We start from the raw sequence: 13,858 nt of genomic DNA on the forward strand, positions 1-13,858 counted from the left end.
TTTGTCTCTCTACTGTAGTCTATAGTCTGTCTCTCTACTGTAGTCTATAGTCTGTCCCTCTACTGTAGTCTATATTCTGTCTCTCTACTGTAGACTATAGTCTGTCTCTCCACTGTAGAATATAGTCTGTCTCTCTATTGTAGTCTATAGTCTGTCTCTCTACTGTAGTATATAGTCTGTCTCTCTACTGTAGAATATAGGCTGTCTCTCTACTGTAGAATATAGTCTGTCTCTCTACTGTAGAATATAGTCTGTCTCTCCACTGTAGAATATAGTCTGTCTCTCTACTGTAGTCTATAGTCTGTCTCTCTACTGTAGAATATAGTCTGTCTCTCTACTGTAGTCTATAGTCTGACTCTCTACTGTAGTCTATAGTCTGTCTCTCTACTGTAGAATATAGTCTGTCTCTCTACTGTAGAATATAGTCTGTCTCTCTACTGTAGTCTATAGTCTGTCTCTCTACTGTAGAATAGAGTCTGTCTCTCTACTGTAGAATATAGTCTGACTCTCTACTGTAGAATATAGTCTGTCTCTCTACTGTAAAATATAGTCTGTCTCCCTACTGTAGTCTATAGTCTGTCTCTCTACTGTAGTCTATAGTCTGTCTCTCTAATGTAGCCTATAGTCTGTCTCTCTACTGTAGAACATAGTCTTTGTCTCTCTACTGTAGAATATAGTCTGTCTCTCTACTGTAGAATATAGTCTGTCTCTCTACTGTAGTCTACAGTCTGTCTCTCTACTGTAGAATATAGTCTGTCTCTCTACTGTAGTCTATAGTCTGTCTCTCTACTGTAGAATATAGTCTGTCTCTCTAATGTAGTCTATAGTCTGTCTCTCTACTGTAGAATATAGTCTGTCTCTCTACTGTAGAATATAGTCAGTCTCTCTACTGTAGAATATAGTCTGTCTCTCTACTGTAGAATATAGTCTGTCTCTCTACTGTAGTCTACAGTCTGTCTCTCAACTGTAGAATATAGTCTGTCTCTCTACTGTAGTTTATAGTCTGTCTCTCTACTGTAGAATATAGTCTGTCTCTACTGTATAATATAGTCTGTCTCTCTACTGTAGTATATAGTCTTTCTCTCTACTGTAGAATATAGTCTGTCTCTCTACTGTAGAATAGAGTCTGTCTCTCTACTGTAGAATATAGTCTGTGTCTCTACTGTAGAATATAGTCTGTGTCTCTACTGTAGAATATAGTCTGTGTCTCTACTGTAGAATATAGTCTGTGTCTCTACTGTAGAATATAGTCTGTGTCTCTACTGTAGAATATAGTCTGTGTCTCTACTGTAGAATATAGTCTTTGTCTCTACTGTACAATATAGTCTGTCTCTCTACTGTAGAATATAGTCTGTGTCTCTACTGTAGAATATAGTCTGTCTCTCTACTGTAGAATATAGTCTGTCTCTCTAGTGTAGAATATAGTCTGTCTCTACAGCAGAATATAGTCTGTCTCTCTACTGTAGTATATAGTCTTTCTCTCTACTGTAGTATATAGTCTGTCTCTCTACTGTAGTATATAGTCTTTCTCTCTACTGTAGAATATAGTCTGTCTCTCTACTGTAGTCTATAGTCTGTCTCTCTACTGTAGTCTATAGCCTGTCTCTCTACTGTAGAATATAGTCTGTCTCTCTACTGTAGAATACAGTCTGTCTCTCTACTTTAGTCTATAGTCTGTCTCTCTACTGTAGTCTATAGTCTGTCTCTCTACTGTAGTCTATAGTCTTTGTCTCTCTACTGTAGTCTATAGTCTGTCTCTCTACTGTAGTCTATAGTCTGTCCCTCTACTGTAGTCTATATTCTGTCTCTCTACTGTAGACTATAGTCTGTCTCTCCACTGTAGAATATAGTCTGTCTCTCTATTGTAGTCTATAGTCTGTCTCTCTACTGTAGTATATAGTCTGTCTCTCTACTGTAGAATATAGGCTGTCTCTCTACTGTAGAATATAGTCTGTCTCTCTACTGTAGAATATAGTCTGTCTCTCCACTGTAGAATATAGTCTGTCTCTCTACTGTAGTCTATAGTCTGTCTCTCTACTGTAGAATATAGTCTGTCTCTCTACTGTAGTCTATAGTCTGACTCTCTACTGTAGTCTATAGTCTGTCTCTCTACTGTAGAATATAGTCTGATTCTCTACTGTAGAATATAGTCTGTCTCTCTACTGTAGTCTATAGTCTGTCTCTCTACTGTAGAATATAGTCTGTCTCTCTACTGTAGAATATAGTCTGTCTCTCTACTGTAGTATATAGTATGTCTCTCTACTGTAGAATAGAGTCTGTCTCTCTACTGTAGAATATAGTCTGACTCTCTACTGTAGAATATAGTCTGTCTCTCTACTGTAAAATATAGTCTGTCTCCCTACTGTAGTCTATAGTCTGTCTCTCTACTGTAGTCTATAGTCTGTCTCTCTAATGTAGCCTATAGTCTGTCTCTCTACTGTAGAACATAGTCTTTGTCTCTCTACTGTAGAATATAGTCTGTCTCTCTACTGTAGAATATAGTCTGTCTCTCTTCTGTAGTCTACAGTCTGTCTCTCTACTGTAGAATATAGTCTGTCTCTCTACTGTAGTCTATAGTCTGTCTCTCTACTGTAGAATATAGTCTGTCTCTCTAATGTAGTCTATAGTCTGTCTCTCTACTGTAGAATATAGTCTGTCTCTCTACTGTAGAATATAGTCAGTCTCTCTACTGTAGAATATAGTCTGTCTCTCTACTGTAGAATATAGTCTGTCTCTCTACTGTAGTCTACAGTCTGTCTCTCAACTGTAGAATATAGTCTGTCTCTCTACTGTAGTATATAGTCTTTCTCTCTACTGTAGTATATAGTCTGTCTCTCTACTGTAGTATATAGTCTTTCTCTCTACTGTAGAATATAGTCTGTCTCTCTACTGTAGAATAGAGTCTGTCTCTCTACTGTAGAATATAGTCTGTCTCTCTACTGTAGTATATAGTCTGTCTCTCTACTGTAGAATATAGTCTTTGTCTCTCTACTGTAGAATATAGTCTGTCTATCTACTGTAGTATATAGTCTTTGTCTCTCTACTGTAGAATATAGTCTGTCTCTCTACTGTAGTATATAGTCTGTCTCTCTACTGTAGAATATAGTCTGTCTCTCTACTGTAGTATATAGTCTGTCTCTCTACTGTAGAATATAGTCTTTGTCTCTCTACTTTAGACTAAAGTCTGTCTCTCTGCTGTAGTCTATAATCTGTCTCTCTACTGTAGTCTATAGTCTGTCTCTCTACTGTAGTATATAGTCTGTCTCTCTACTGTAGAATATAGTCTTTGTCTCTCTACTTTAGACTAAAGTCTGTCTCTCTGCTGTAGTCTATAATCTGTCTCTCTACTGTAGTCTATAGTCTGTCTCTCTACTGTAGTATATAGTCTGTCTCTCTACTGTAGTCTACAGTCTGTCTCTCTACTGTAGAATATAGTCTGTCTCTCTACTGTAGTCTATAGTCTGTCTCTCTACTGTAGAATATAGTCTGTCTCTCTAATGTAGTCTATAGTCTGTCTCTCTACTGTAGAATATAGTCTGTCTCTCTACTGTAGAATATAGTCAGTCTCTCTACTGTAGAATATAGTCTGTCTCTCTACTGTAGAATATAGTCTGTCTCTCTACTGTAGTCTACAGTCTGTCTCTCAACTGTAGAATATAGTCTGTCTCTCTACGGTAGTTTATAGTCTGTCTCTCTACTGTAGAATATAGTCTGTCTCTACTGTATAATATAGTCTGTCTCTCTACTGTAGTATATAGTCTTTCTCTCTACTGTAGAATATAGTCTGTCTCTCTACTGTAGAATAGAGTCTGTCTCTCTACTGTAGAATATAGTCTGTGTCTCTACTGTAGAATATAGTCTGTGTCTCTACTGTAGAATATAGTCTGTGTCTCTACTGTAGAATATAGTCTGTGTCTCTACTGTAGAATATAGTCTGTGTCTCTACTGTAGAGTATAGTCTGTGTCTCTACTGTAGAATATAGTCTGTGTCTCTACTGTACAATATAGTCTGTCTCTCTACTGTAGAATATAGTCTGTGTCTCTACTGTAGAATATAGTCTGTCTCTCTACTGTAGAATATAGTCTGTCTCTCTAGTGTAGAATATAGTCTGTCTCTACAGCAGAATATAGTCTGTCTCTCTACTGTAGTATATAGTCTTTCTCTCTACTGTAGTATATAGTCTGTCTCTCTACTGTAGTATATAGTCTTTCTCTCTACTGTAGAATATAGTCTGTCTCTCTACTGTAGTCTATAGTCTGTCTCTCTACTGTAGTCTATAGCCTGTCTCTCTACTGTAGAATATAGTCTGTCTCTCTACTGTAGAATACAGTCTGTCTCTCTACTTTAGTCTATAGTCTGTCTCTCTACTGTAGTCTATAGTCTGTCTCTCTACTGTAGTCTATAGTCTTTGTCTCTCTACTGTAGTCTATAGTCTGTCTCTCTACTGTAGTCTATAGTCTGTCCCTCTACTGTAGTCTATATTCTGTCTCTCTACTGTAGACTATAGTCTGTCTCTCCACTGTAGAATATAGTCTGTCTCTCTATTGTAGTCTATAGTCTGTCTCTCTACTGTAGTATATAGTCTGTCTCTCTACTGTAGAATATAGGCTGTCTCTCTACTGTAGAATATAGTCTGTCTCTCTACTGTAGAATATAGTCTGTCTCTCCACTGTAGAATATAGTCTGTCTCTCTACTGTAGTCTATAGTCTGTCTCTCTACTGTAGAATATAGTCTGTCTCTCTACTGTAGTCTATAGTCTGACTCTCTACTGTAGTCTATAGTCTGTCTCTCTACTGTAGAATATAGTCTGTCTCTCTACTGTAGAATATAGTCTGTCTCTCTACTGTAGTCTATAGTCTGTCTCTCTACTGTAGAATATAGTCTGTCTATCTACTGTAGAATATAGTCTGTCTCTCTACTGTAGTATATAGTATGTCTCTCTACTGTAGAATAGAGTCTGTCTCTCTACTGTAGAATATAGTCTGACTCTCTACTGTAGAATATAGTCTGTCTCTCTACTGTAAAATATAGTCTGTCTCCCTACTGTAGTCTATAGTCTGTCTCTCTACTGTAGTCTATAGTCTGTCTCTCTACTGTAGAACATAGTCTTTGTCTCTCTACTGTAGAATATAGTCTGTCTCTCTACTGTAGAATATAGTCTGTCTCTCTACTGTAGTCTACAGTCTGTCTCTCTACTGTAGAATATAGTCTGTCTCTCTACTGTAGTCTATAGTCTGTCTCTCTACTGTAGAATATAGTCTGTCTCTCTAATGTAGTCTATAGTCTGTCTCTCTACTGTAGAATATAGTCTGTCTCTCTACTGTAGAATATAGTCAGTCTCTCTACTGTAGAATATAGTCTGTCTCTCTACTGTAGAATATAGTCTGTCTCTCTACTGTAGTCTACAGTCTGTCTCTCAACTGTAGAATATAGTCTGTCTCTCTACTGTAGTTTATAGTCTGTCTCTCTACTGTAGAATATAGTCTGTCTCTACTGTATAATATAGTCTGTCTCTCTACTGTAGTATATAGTCTTTCTCTCTACTGTAGAATATAGTCTGTCTCTCTACTGTAGAATAGAGTCTGTCTCTCTACTGTAGAATATAGTCTGTGTCTCTACTGTAGAATATAGTCTGTGTCTCTACTGTAGAATATAGTCTGTGTCTCTACTGTAGAATATAGTCTGTGTCTCTACTGTAGAATATAGTCTGTGTCTCTACTGTAGAATATAGTCTGTGTCTCTACTGTAGAATATAGTCTTTGTCTCTACTGTACAATATAGTCTGTCTCTCTACTGTAGAATATAGTCTGTGTCTCTACTGTAGAATATAGTCTGTCTCTCTACGGTAGTTTATAGTCTGTCTCTCTACTGTAGAATATAGTCTGTCTCTACTGTATAATATAGTCTGTCTCTCTACTGTAGTATATAGTCTTTCTCTCTACTGTAGAATATAGTCTGTCTCTCTACTGTAGAATAGAGTCTGTCTCTCTACTGTAGAATATAGTCTGTGTCTCTACTGTAGAATATAGTCTGTGTCTCTACTGTAGAATATAGTCTGTGTCTCTACTGTAGAATATAGTCTGTGTCTCTACTGTAGAATATAGTCTGTGTCTCTACTGTAGAATATAGTCTGTGTCTCTACTGTAGAATATAGTCTGTGTCTCTACTGTACAATATAGTCTGTCTCTCTACTGTAGAATATAGTCTGTGTCTCTACTGTAGAATATAGTCTGTCTCTCTACTGTAGAATATAGTCTGTCTCTCTAGTGTAGAATATAGTCTGTCTCTACAGCAGAATATAGTCTGTCTCTCTACTGTAGTATATAGTCTTTCTCTCTACTGTAGTATATAGTCTGTCTCTCTACTGTAGTATATAGTCTTTCTCTCTACTGTAGAATATAGTCTGTCTCTCTACTGTAGTCTATAGTCTGTCTCTCTACTGTAGTCTATAGCCTGTCTCTCTACTGTAGAATATAGTCTGTCTCTCTACTGTAGAATACAGTCTGTCTCTCTACTTTAGTCTATAGTCTGTCTCTCTACTGTAGTCTATAGTCTGTCTCTCTACTGTAGTCTATAGTCTTTGTCTCTCTACTGTAGTCTATAGTCTGTCTCTCTACTGTAGTCTATAGTCTGTCCCTCTACTGTAGTCTATATTCTGTCTCTCTACTGTAGACTATAGTCTGTCTCTCCACTGTAGAATATAGTCTGTCTCTCTATTGTAGTCTATAGTCTGTCTCTCTACTGTAGAATATAGTCTGTCTCTCTAATGTAGTCTATAGTCTGTCTCTCTACTGTAGAATATAGTCTGTCTCTCTACTGTAGTCTATAGTCTGTCTCTCTACTGTAGAATATAGTCTGTCTCTCTAATGTAGTCTATAGTCTGTCTCTCTACTGTAGAATATAGTCTGTCTCTCTACTGTAGAATATAGTCAGTCTCTCTACTGTAGAATATAGTCTGTCTCTCTACTGTAGAATATAGTCTGTCTCTCTACTGTAGTCTACAGTCTGTCTCTCAACTGTAGAATATAATCTGTCTCTCTACTGTAGTTTATAGTCTGTCTCTCTACTGTAGAATATAGTCTGTCTCTACTGTATAATATAGTCTGTCTCTCTACTGTAGTATATAGTCTTTCTCTCTACTGTTGAATATAGTCTGTCTCTCTACTGTAGAATAGAGTCTGTCTCTCTACTGTAGAATATAGTCTGTGTCTCTACTGTAGAATATAGTCTGTGTCTCTACTGTAGAATATAGTCTGTGTCTCTACTGTAGAATATAGTCTGTGTCTCTACTGTAGAATATAGTCTGTGTCTCTACTGTAGAATATAGTCTGTGTCTCTACTGTAGAATATAGTCTTTGTCTCTACTGTACAATATAGTCTGTCTCTCTACTGTAGAATATAGTCTGTGTCTCTACTGTAGAATATAGTCTGTCTCTCTACTGTAGAATATAGTCTGTCTCTCTACTGTAGAATATAGTCTGTCTCTCCACTGTAGAATATAGTCTGTCTCTCTACTGTAGTCTATAGTCTGTCTCTCTACTGTAGAATATAGTCTGTCTCTCTACTGTAGTCTATAGTCTGACTCTTTACTGTAGTCTATAGTCTGTCTCTCTACTGTAGAATATAGTCTGTCTCTCTACTGTAGAATATAGTCTGTCTCTCTACTGTAGTCTATAGTCTGTCTCTCTACTGTAGAATATAGTCTGTCTCTCTACTGTAGAATATAGTCTGTCTCTCTACTGTAGTATATAGTATGTCTCTCTACTGTAGAATAGAGTCTGTCTCTCTACTGTAGAATATAGTCTGACTCTCTACTGTAGAATATAGTCTGTCTCTCTACTGTAAAATATAGTCTGTCTCCCTACTGTAGTCTATAGTCTGTCTCTCTACTGTAGTCTATAGTCTGTCTCTCTAATGTAGCCTATAGTCTGTCTCTCTACTGTAGAACATAGTCTTTGTCTCTCTACTGTAGAATATAGTCTGTCTCTCTACTGTAGAATATAGTCTGTCTCTCTACTGTAGTCTACAGTCTGTCTCTCTACTGTAGAATATAGTCTGTCTCTCTACTGTAGTCTATAGTCTGTCTCTCTACTGTAGAATATAGTCTGTCTCTCTAATGTAGTCTATAGTCTGTCTCTCTACTGTAGAATATAGTCTGTCTCTCTACTGTAGAATATAGTCAGTCTCTCTACTGTAGAATATAGTCTGTCTCTCTACTGTAGAATATAGTCTGTCTCTCTACTGTAGTCTACAGTCTGTCTCTCAACTGTAGAATATAGTCTGTCTCTCTACTGTAGTTTATAGTCTGTCTCTCTACTGTAGAATATAGTCTGTCTCTACTGTATAATATAGTCTGTCTCTCTACTGTAGTATATAGTCTTTCTCTCTACTGTAGAATATAGTCTGTCTCTCTACTGTAGAATAGAGTCTGTCTCTCTACTGTAGAATATAGTCTGTGTCTCTACTGTAGAATATAGTCTGTGTCTCTACTGTAGAATATAGTCTGTGTCTCTACTGTAGAATATAGTCTGTGTCTCTACTGTAGAATATAGTCTGTGTCTCTACTGTAGAATATAGTCTGTGTCTCTACTGTAGAATATAGTCTGTGTCTCTACTGTACAATATAGTCTGTCTCTCTACTGTAGAATATAGTCTGTGTCTCTACTGTAGAATATAGTCTGTCTCTCTACTGTAGAATATAGTCTGTCTCTCTAGTGTAGAATATAGTCTGTCTCTACAGCAGAATATAGTCTGTCTCTCTACTGTAGTATATAGTCTTTCTCTCTACTGTAGTATATAGTCTGTCTCTCTACTGTAGTATATAGTCTTTCTCTCTACTGTAGAATATAGTCTGTCTCTCTACTGTAGTCTATAGTCTGTCTCTCTACTGTAGTCTATAGCCTGTCTCTCTACTGTAGAATATAGTCTGTCTCTCTACTGTAGAATACAGTCTGTCTCTCTACTTTAGTCTATAGTCTGTCTCTCTACTGTAGTCTATAGTCTGTCTCTCTACTGTAGTCTATAGTCTTTGTCTCTCTACTGTAGTCTATAGTCTGTCTCTCTACTGTAGTCTATAGTATGTCCCTCTACTGTAGTCTATATTCTGTCTCTCTACTGTAGACTATAGTCTGTCTCTCTACTGTAGAATATAGTCTGTCTCTACAGCAGAATATAGTCTGTCTCTCTACTGTAGTATATAGTCTTTCTCTCTACTGTAGTATATAGTCTGTCTCTCTACTGTAGTATATAGTCTTTCTCTCTACTGTAGAATATAGTCTCTCTCTCTACTGTAGTCTATAGTCTGTCTCTCTACTGTAGTCTATAGCCTGTCTCTCTACTGTAGAATATAGTCTGTCTCTCTACTGTAGAATACAGTCTGTCTCTCTACTTTAGTCTATAGTCTGTCTCTCTACTGTAGTCTATAGTCTGTCTCTCTACTGTAGTCTATAGTCTTTGTCTCTCTACTGTAGTCTATAGTCTGTCTCTCTACTGTAGTCTATAGTCTGTCCCTCTACTGTAGTCTATATTCTGTCTCTCTACTGTAGACTATAGTCTGTCTCTTCACTGTAGAATATAGTCTGTCTCTCTATTGTAGTCTATAGTCTGTCTCTCTACTGTAGTATATAGTCTGTCTCTCTACTGTAGAATATAGTCTGTCTCTCTACTGTAGAATATAGTCTGTCTCTCTACTGTAGAATATAGTCTGTCTCTCCACTGTAGAATATAGTCTGTCTCTCTACTGTAGTCTATAGTCTGTCTCTCTACTGTAGAATATAGTCTGTCTCTCTACTGTAGTCTATAGTCTGACTCTCTACTGTAGTCTATAGTCTGTCTCTCTACTGTAGAATATAGTCTGTCTCTCTACTGTAGAATATAGTCTGTCTCTCTACTGTAGTCTATAGTCTGTCTCTCTACTGTAGAATATAGTCTGTCTCTCTACTGTAGAATATAGTCTGTCTCTCTACTGTAGAATATAGTCTGTCTCTCTACTGTAGAATATAGTCTGTCTCTCTACTGTAGTCTATAGTCTGTCTCTCTACTGTAGAATATAGTCTTTGTCTCTCTACTGTAGAATATAGTCTGTCTATCTACTGTAGTATATAGTCTTTGTCTCTCTACTGTAGAATATAGTCTGTCTCTCTACTGTAGTATATAGTCTGTCTCTCTACTGTAGAATATAGTCTGTCTCTCTACTGTAGTATATAGTCTGTCTCTCTACTGTAGAATATAGTCTTTGTCTCCCTACTTTAGACTATAGTCTGTCTCTCTGCTGTAGTCTATAATCTGTCTCTCTACTGTAGTCTATAGTCTGTCTCTCTACTGTAGTATATAGTCTGTCTCTCTACTGTAGAATATTTTCTGTCTCTCTACTGTAGTATATAGTCTGTCTCTCTACTGTAGTCTATAGTCTGTCTCTCTACTGTAGAATATAGTCTTTGTCTCTCTACTGTAGAATATAGTCTGTCTATCTACTGTAGTATATAGTCTTTGTCTCTCTACTGTAGAATATAGTCTGTCTCTCTACTGTAGTATATAGTCTGTCTCTCTACTGTAGAATATAGTCTGTCTCTCTACTGTAGTATATAGTCTGTCTCTCTACTGTAGAATATAGTCTTTGTCTCCCTACTTTAGACTATAGTCTGTCTCTCTGCTGTAGTCTATAATCTGTCTCTCTACTGTAGTCTATAGTCTGTCTCTCTACTGTAGTCTATAGTCTTTGTCTCTCTACTGTAGTCTATAGTCTGTCTCTCTACTGTAGTCTATAGTCTGTCCCTCTACTGTAGTCTATATTCTGTCTCTCTACTGTAGAATATAGTCTGTCTATCTACTGTAGTATATAGTCTTTGTCTCTCTACTGTAGTCTATAGTCTGTCTCTCTACTGTAGAATATAGTCTGTCTCTCTACTGTAGAATATAGTCTGTGTCTCTACTGTAGAATATAGTCTGTGTCTCTACTGTAGAATATAGTCTGTGTCTCTACTGTAGAATATAGTCTGTGTCTCTACTGTAGAATATAGTCTGTCTCTCTACTGTAGAATATAGTCTGTGTCTCTACTGTAGAATATAGTCTGTGTCTCTACTGTAGAATATAGTCTGTCTCTCTACTGTAGAATATAGTCTGTGTCTCTACTGTAGAATATAGTCTGTCTCTCTACTGTAGAATATAGTCTGTCTCTCTACTGTAGAATATAGTCTGTCTCTACAGCAGAATATAGTCTGTCTCTCTACTGTAGTATATAGTCTTTCTCTCTACTGTAGTATATAGTCTGTCTCTCTACTGTAGTATATAGTCTTTCTCTCTACTGTAGAATATAGTCTCTCTCTCTACTGTAGTCTATAGTCTGTCTCTCTACTGTAGTCTATAGCCTGTCTCTCTACTGTAGAATATAGTCTGTCTCTCTACTGTAGAGTACAGTCTGTCTCTCTACTTTAGTCTATAGTCTGTCTCTCTACTGTAGTCTATAGTCTGTCTCTCTACTGTAGTCTATAGTCTTTGTCTCTCTACTGTAGTCTATAGTCTGTCTCTCTACTGTAGTCTATAGTCTGTCCCTCTACTGTAGTCTATATTCTGTCTCTCTACTGTAGACTATAGTCTGTCTCTTCACTGTAGAATATAGTCTGTCTCTCTATTGTAGTCTATAGTCTGTCTCTCTACTGTAGTATATAGTCTGTCTCTCTACTGTAGAATATAGTCTGTCTCTCTACTGTAGAATATAGTCTGTCTCTCTACTGTAGAATATAGTCTGTCTCTCCACTGTAGAATATAGTCTGTCTCTCTACTGTAGTCTATAGTCTGTCTCTCTACTGTAGAATATAGTCTGTCTCTCTACTGTAGTCTATAGTCTGACTCTCTACTGTAATCTATAGTCTGTCTCTCTACTGTAGAATATAGTCTGTCTCTCTACTGTAGAATATAGTCTGTCTCTCTACTGTAGTCTATAGTCTGTCTCTCTACTGTAGAATATAGTCTGTCTCTCTACTGTAGAATATAGTCTGTCTCTCTACTGTAGAATATAGTCTGTCTCTCTACTGTAGAATATAGTCTGTCTCTCTACTGTAGTCTATAGTCTGTCTCTCTACTGTAGAATATAGTCTTTGTCTCTCTACTGTAGAATATAGTCTGTCTATCTACTGTAGTATATAGTCTTTGTCTCTCTACTGTAGAATATAGTCTGTCTCTCTACTGTAGTATATAGTCTGTCTCTCTACTGTAGAATATAGTCTGTCTCTCTACTGTAGTATATAGTCTGTCTCTCTACTGTAGAATATAGTCTTTGTCTCCCTACTTTAGACTATAGTCTGTCTCTCTGCTGTAGTCTATAATCTGTCTCTCTACTGTAGTCTATAGTCTGTCTCTCTACTGTAGTATATAGTCTGTCTCTCTACTGTAGAATATTTTCTGTCTCTCTACTGTAGTATATAGTCTGTCTCTCTACTGTAGAATAGAGTCTGTCTCTCTACTGTAGAATATAGTCTGACTCTCTACTGTAGAATATAGTCTGTCTCTCTACTGTAAAATATAGTCTGTCTCCCTACTGTAGTCTATAGTCTGTCTCTCTACTGTAGTCTATAGTCTGTCTCTCTACTGTAGCCTATAGTCTGTCTCTCTACTGTAGAATATAATCTTTGTCTCTCTACTGTAGAATATAGTCTGTCTCTCTACTGTAGAATATAGTCTGTCTCTCTACTGTAGTCTACAGTCTGTCTCTCTACTGTAGAATATAGTCTGTCTCTCTACTGTAGTCTATAGTCTGTCTCTCTACTGTAGAATATAGTCTGTCTCTCTAATGTAGTCTATAGTCTGTCTCTCTACTGTAGAATATAGTCTGTCTCTCTACTGTAGAATATAGTCAGTCTCTCTACTGTAGAATATAGTCTGTCTCTCTACTGTAGAATATAGTCTGTCTCTCTACTGTAATCTACAGTCTGTCTCTCAACTGTAGAATATAGTCTGTCTCTACTGTATAATATAGTCTGTCTCTCTACTGTAGTATATAGTCTTTCTCTCTACTGTAGAATATAGTCTGTCTCTCTATTGTAGTCTATAGGCTGTCTCTCTACTGTAGAATATAGTCTGTCTCTCTACTGTAGAATATAGTCTGTCTCTCTATTGTAGTCTATAGTCTGTCTCTCTACTGTAGTATATAGTCTGTCTCTCTACTGTAGTCTATAGCCTGTCTCTCTACTGTAGAATATAGTCTGTCTCTCCACTGTAGAATATAGTCTGTCTCTCTATTGTAGTCTATAGTCTGTCTCTCTACTGTAGAATATAGTCTGTCTCTGTAATGTAGTCTAAAGTATGTCTCTCTACTGTAGAATATAGTCTGTCTCTCTACTGTAGAATATAGTCAGTCTCTCTACTGTAGAATATAATCTGTCTCTCTACTGTAGAATATAGTCTGTCTCTCTACTGTAGTCTACAGTCTGTCTCTCAACTGTAGAATATAGTCTGTCTCTCTACTGTAGTCTATAGTCTGTCTCTCTACTGTAGAATATAGTCTGTCTCTACTGTATAATATAGTCTGTCTCTCTACTGTAGTATATAGTCTTTCTCTCTACTGTAGAATATAGTCTGTCTCTCTACTGTAGAATAGAGTCTGTCTCTCTACTGTAGAATATAGTCTGTGTATCTCTAATGTAGAATATAGTCTGTCTCTCTACTGAATAATATAGTCTGTCTCTATACTGTAGTCTATAGTCTGTCTCTCTACTGTAGAATATAGTCTGTCTCTCTACTGTAGAATATAGTCTGTGTCTCTACTGTAGAATATAGTCTGTGTCTCTACTGTAGAATATAGTCTGTGTCTCTACTGTAGAATATAGTCTGTGTCTCTATTGTAGAATATAGTCTGTGT

The sequence above is a fragment of the Salmo salar genome, chromosome 14 (assembly GCF_965601325.2).
Source record: "Salmo salar chromosome 14, fSalSal1, whole genome shotgun sequence".
NCBI classification, from domain to species: Eukaryota; Metazoa; Chordata; class Actinopteri; order Salmoniformes; family Salmonidae; genus Salmo; species Salmo salar.